Consider the following 6,052-nt stretch of genomic DNA (forward strand, 5'->3'; position numbering starts at 1 on the left):
TATTGATTAAAGTCAATACTTTGTTCAGTTTTCCCTAGTTTTTACCTAATGCCCTTTTTCTGTTCCAGGATCCAGTCCAAGATACCACATTACACTTAGCCAACATGTCTCCTTGGGTTCCTCTTGGCTGCAATAATTACTCACTTCCCTAATCTTTGATGACCTGACAGCCTTGAGGAACACTGGTTAAGTATTTTGTAGAATGTTCCCCAATTAGGATTGTCTGATGTTTTTCTCATGCTTAGACTAGGGTTACAGATTTTTGGGAGGAAGACCAAAAGAGGTGAGGTGCTATTTTCATCACATAGTATCAAGGGTACATACTATCAACACAACTTATCACCATTAATATTAGCCTGGATCACCTGGCTGAGGTAATGTTTGTTGGATGTTTCCAATACAGAGTTACCTGCCCCCTTCTCCACACTGTACTCTTTGGTAGAAAGTTACTGTGCACGCCCTATACCTGAGAAGAGGCGAGTTATGGCCCAACTCCTTGAAAACATCTACATAAATTATTTAGAATTCTCCCACATGGGATATTTGTCTAGTCTCTCCCATTCATTTGTTTATTCAATCATTTATACCAGTAGGGAACTCATGAATATTTATTTTACACTTTGGGCCAATACTACTTTGTGTATTTTTTTGCTCATGTTGTTTGCTCTTAAAATCAATAACAACAATGGATAAAACCATTGTACAACCCAAACCCTGAGACACCTGAAGATAGTTCAGAGTCAACACCCAACAAATATTTATTGAGCACCTACTGTGCACCAAAATCACATGGCGTTCTGTAGCAGATAATAATGCAGTTGACCATCAGCCTTTCTGTTTATTATTCTTTGTCCAAGATCAGGCCTTTAATATCATCATGGAACCACTTTGCCCAATGATTGGCTTCCATGACCCTTCCTTTAAAAACTTCCTTGTGGAAAGATCTCTAACACACATTCACTCACTGATTTGTTACTTAGATCAAAAGCTTTTCCTTGTCTGCTATCCAGTACTCTAGGTCAGCTGCCTCTCTCATTCCTCTCCATGCTGACCTCTTATCTTTTTTTTTTTTTAAGATTTTATTTATTTATTTGACAGAGAGAGTGAGAGAGCACAAGCAGGGGGAACAGTAGAGGGAGAGGGAGAAGCAGGTTCCCCACTGAGCTGGGAGACTGATGCGGGGTTGAATCTCAGGACCCTGGGATCATGACCTGAGCCAAAGGCAGACGCTTAATCATCTGAGCCAGTCTCATCTTTCAGCTGCTCCTAAGGTGTCTTCCAGTTCAGTGTTGATGTTGTCCTTCTGAATAACGCATACTGGGAAAGAAGATTCTTTTTTTTTTTTTTTCCTGTTTAAGAGATAACCTTTAATGCAACTTTTTATCCCCTTTAAAATGGATGCACACAGTGTTTTGGCCTAGGCTCAAAGCTGAGTATTCTCCCATCATTTTAATAATTGTTTAGGCATGTCCTATGACAATTATACCGAGTTTCCTCAAACAACCCCCCACCATCACGACCCCTATGTTCTGCTTGTTCATATTCCCTTTACCCTTTTCTCTGCTCTTATCACTGGTATCTCTGCTTATACTTGAAAGTAAAAAGCAATTCCAGATTACAGCCAACTCAATGGCCTTGCTCCATTGTATGGCCTCTGATGAAGAGACAGAAAAGGGGAGAAGCACGAAGGACCATCATGGGTTGAGATCAGGCAGAAGCCTGAAGCCCAACTTGTTTTTTAAAAGGAGGCTCTTAGACATGTTCCCAGCAGATAAGTCTTGACTGGCTTGGAGAACAGGAAGGACTACTTCACAAACACCACAGTGTTTGAATTTCTAGAGGCCACCCAGGCCAAGAAGACATCCCTGCAGTGCTGCACCACACATTCATTGCTGCAGTGCTCATTGTCCCAGTCCTTACAACAGGAGGGTTCTCACAACCGGATCTCACCCATCGAGGCTGGGGTGAGAGTGTCACGGGAGACCCACTCACCAGTTCAACATCCATTTGAGAAGGAGACTCAACCTCAGGAACTACATCTGTGATCATCTCACAGATTGTCTCAGGAGAGGTTTCCTCCACTGTGTGGGCCTCGGGGCTGTCGTTCACAGGCCGCTCAGGACTACTTTCCACAGCTGGTGGGACTAAAGGCGTCTGCATTTTCAGAGTGGGTGGAGGCACAATCTTGATCTGCAGAGGTGGTGGCTGTTGCTGTAAACTGATTCGAACTCTCTGAGGTGGAGGCTGTTGCATGGCCTGCCGTGGGGGAGGCTGCTGCAGAATGGTCACTTGCTGCTGAGTGGGGGGCTGAGGCATCTGTTGCAGTGGAGGGGGTTGTAGTCGGGGTGGAGGCAGTTGCATAGAAGCAGCAGCTGCTGCCGCTGCCTGCAACACTGAGCGAGTGACAATTTGGGCTTGTTGACTGGGCTGGATAGTGGCTGTACTGGTTTGGCCTAGTTGGATCCCCCGGGAGGTCACCACTGTGGCTGGGATAACGGTAACCATCCCTCCCTGAGACATAGTAATAGAAGAGGGCAACATCTGTTTGGTAATAATCAACTTGGTGATATTGGGCTGACCCCCAGCCCCAGAAGATGCCTGGTTTGCCACATAGGAGGAAAGAGTGGAGTTAACAACAATGGAAGGGGACAAGGCAGGGGGTTCTGTTGAGGCTCGTGCTGGAGATGCTGGGTCAACAGTAGCCATAGGAGGTGGAGAAGGAGTCTGTGATGGTGGCGCTGGATCCAATTCTCCAGTGGCCTGACACTCTTGATTGTCTTTATATGCAGCCAGAGCCTTCAGATACTCTTTCTTGGCAGCTTCAGTTTTCCTCTTGTACACCTGTTTTTGCTCCTCTCCAAGACTATCCCACAGGGAGGCCACAATTTTTGAAACCTCCCCAAAAGTGGCATTGGGAGTCTGTCCCTTAATGGCAGCCTGTGTACCACGAAAGAATAAAGCATATGCTGAAATTGGCTTCCGGGGTTCATTAGGCTCTTTCTTTTTTCTCTTCTTTGGGGCCTTCTGCTTTTTTCCTGCTTCCACCACAACTGTCTTCTGGCTGGGAAGTTGCCTCCGGAAATCCTCAACACCATCCTCATGAAGTGAACTAGTAGGTGAAGGGGTGGTTGAAAGACGATCCTCAGGTGACTGGGCAGGTGGCAGGATGGTGCCACCCCCTAAGCTCAAACCAAGTTGAGAACTCAGTTCTGACTGATCAGTGGTGGTCAACTGGCTATGCCCCATCAAGCCAGATGTCATGTCTGTCATTGGTACATCAATTGTAACAGGTGGGTTGGCACTATACTGAGTTCCTATAGAATGGTCCAAGTCCATGGTCAAGCCCCCACTCCGGAGCCCCCCCGCCCTGCTCCCTCAAGCCATGGGTCATGCCCACAGGCATGTCCAATGTCTGGACCCCATACTGGGCTGAAAAGCTGCCATCCTGAGAGGAGGAGGGGGTCTGCCAGGTCATCAAAGTGGCCAACCACATCTGAGACAGCCAGTGAGGGATCAGAATCCAAGGAAATAGGTGGGATTTCAAATTCCTCATCTCCCAAGCTTGGTATATGGAATGTCTCGGCCCCTGACAGGAAGGGGTGCGAGGGCCCTGTGGTCGTCAGGTGATTGTCATTTCCTCCGGGAAACTCCATCTTCACACAACGGCTACCACCGTCTCAGTTCGCTCATCGCCCCCACCGCCCCCACCGGACTCAAACTGCCATCACTGCCGCAAGGACCGGGAAAGAAGATGCTAAGGCGTGGACTCATTCAACTTTCTTCTCCTTCGTTTCCAAACTTACATGTACCAATTTCCACCACTACTCTCTCTCATTATGCCTCCCATAATCCAAAACCGGTTTCCTCACCTCTGTTCTTGTTACTCGCCTATTGCCCTGGAGACTAACTCCATTAAATAATCCAATTCCTGCTCTTTTAATCTTCTGCCATTCTCAACCTGCAAACACAACCACTTTCATCATTGTTATCAATGCTAACATTTTTTGAATTCTTAACTGTGTGCCAGATATTTTGATGAGCACTTTCTAAGTGTTTCATTTAATCCTAACATCAACCCTGTGGTGTAAGTAATATCATTAGTCTCCTTTCACAAAACAGGAAATAAGCTCTATGACATAAAGAAATTTGACCAAGATCTTGTGGCTAGAAAGTGGCAAAACCAAGATGGACCTCACAGCAAAGGTTCTGCAGAAATGCTCTCATCTTCCCATTGACTCATAGGATTGTTTTCTCTGCCTCTCATTCGCTTTGTTCTGAGCGAAATATAAAACACACTTCACCTAATTTTCCCTCCACCATACCACAAACATACTAAATCATGCCTCTCCTTCAAAAAGTCAACGTTCAAGTAAATTTAAAAACAACCATATTAAATCGCCAATCCCCTCCAGAGCGGATGGTAGTGGAGCCAGCAAGAACAAACAAACCTTGCAAACAAAAACGTGGATTATCCAAAGTCACTAGACAGTAAGTTTTAAGCCAAGCTACCTGGGAGAAAACAGTACGCTTGACGCATGCATAGCGGCAAATATCTTAACAAATGACATCCTCAGGGGTAGGAATGTGAAAGGTCAGAGGAGGGAAGAAATGTATCTTGGGTCCCCAGTATGAATGCAAAATTAAGAAAACAGGGCTTTGATTCTGGCCTCAAGTGCTTTTGATTTCTCTTCTTTCTTTCTTTCTTTTTTTTTAACGGACAAAAGAAGCCTTCTAACCAGCAAGGTAAATAGTTCATGGGTTATTTATTTTATCTCTATTCCTGGTTAAATTGAGTTCAAAATAATTAGATAACCCTGGAAAGGCCGTGACTGGTACTGCTTAATTCCACCGAATGATTTTCCCGCGTAGTTGCCCAGTGAAAGGGGTTATCTGTTAAAACAAGCTTTAAACTATTAATAGAGTAAAATTACAGCTTCAGCAGCTAACCCCAGGTAACGTGGTTGTGGTAGGGTATTAAGACTCAGGGTTGGGGGCCAAGCTGCTCACTTCCCCCAAATGACCTTTCTTTCTTACTTGCAGTTGACGGTTCCATACCAGACCTAACAGTTAACTTGCTCCCGACACCTTACACTATTTGTGGCCTTAATTGAGGGACCTAAACAAACAAATTAATCACCCTGGCCCATAAAAATGACAGAATTCATATGGTAGCATTCTTCATTCTCTCCAATTTGTTTTCCTGAAATCCCCGCAGCGATTTATTTGCTGAATATGCGAGTTTTTTCCCCCTTATGAAAATTACAAATTGTTGTCAAGGTTAACGAGTTAATATTCTCATTCAATATTTATTTTATGGGGAGACGGCGGAAGCGCAACTCTTCCTGTACTTCTTTCCCCTGCAAAGTCTGGTTTCTTAATCAAAATGACAAGGACACTGTCCTTTGTATAGATACTTGGAATCATCGAGACTAAAAAATGAGCTTTATTAATCAACAGACCCTGATTAATTATTATAAAGTGCGGCGCCTACATTTCTGTACATTTTAATAATTCCTGCAGAAGGCTAACAATGTCCCCGGAGGTTTAGAGGCTTTGGAGTTTGAATGTTTCTAAGCAATGTCACAATAAATAGTCAAGAGTAGCAGTGTTCTTTCTCTAATCCACTTCGCTTCAAACCGACAAACCAGGGAAAACCTTCTTTTTTCTATTTCCCATCTATAATTCATCATTTGCATACAAAGTAAGGAGCCAAGAATCAGCAGCTTCATCAGTTTTCAAAATACCAGGGGACAGTGAGGGTGATTTATCGCAGGCCACATGATTTAGTTCACATAATCAGAATATTTCTGCAGAAAACAGCCTGACATGCTTTCTTGATAAGAGTGACCACACAGAAGACCGACGGGAGAAAGGCCAGGGGTCTGAGAACCTCCTATGAGCTGTGACTCCCCAACTTCCTTTCCCAGACATGCCCAGCCTGAGTCCCTGTCAACAAGGGGATATCACCCATCGTAAAGGCTGCAGGTATACACATGTTTTTACCACTCCGGAACCACCCCTTTAAAATATCACATGGAAATTAATTAATTAA

General features: G+C 44.5%; 1 pseudogene; it reads right to left on the reverse strand.

Annotated features, from left to right (window-relative positions):
- Positions 1-1,334: 1,334 nt before the first annotated feature.
- LOC112809982 (TOX high mobility group box family member 4 pseudogene) lies at positions 1,335-3,702 on the reverse strand (annotated as a pseudogene).
- Positions 3,703-6,052: the final 2,350 nt, after the last annotated feature.

Source organism: Callorhinus ursinus, unplaced genomic scaffold (assembly GCF_003265705.2).
Source record: "Callorhinus ursinus isolate GAN/ISIS: 27379988/994484 unplaced genomic scaffold, GSC_fseal_2.0 scaffold53, whole genome shotgun sequence".
In the NCBI taxonomy this organism is placed as follows: Eukaryota; Metazoa; Chordata; class Mammalia; order Carnivora; family Otariidae; genus Callorhinus; species Callorhinus ursinus.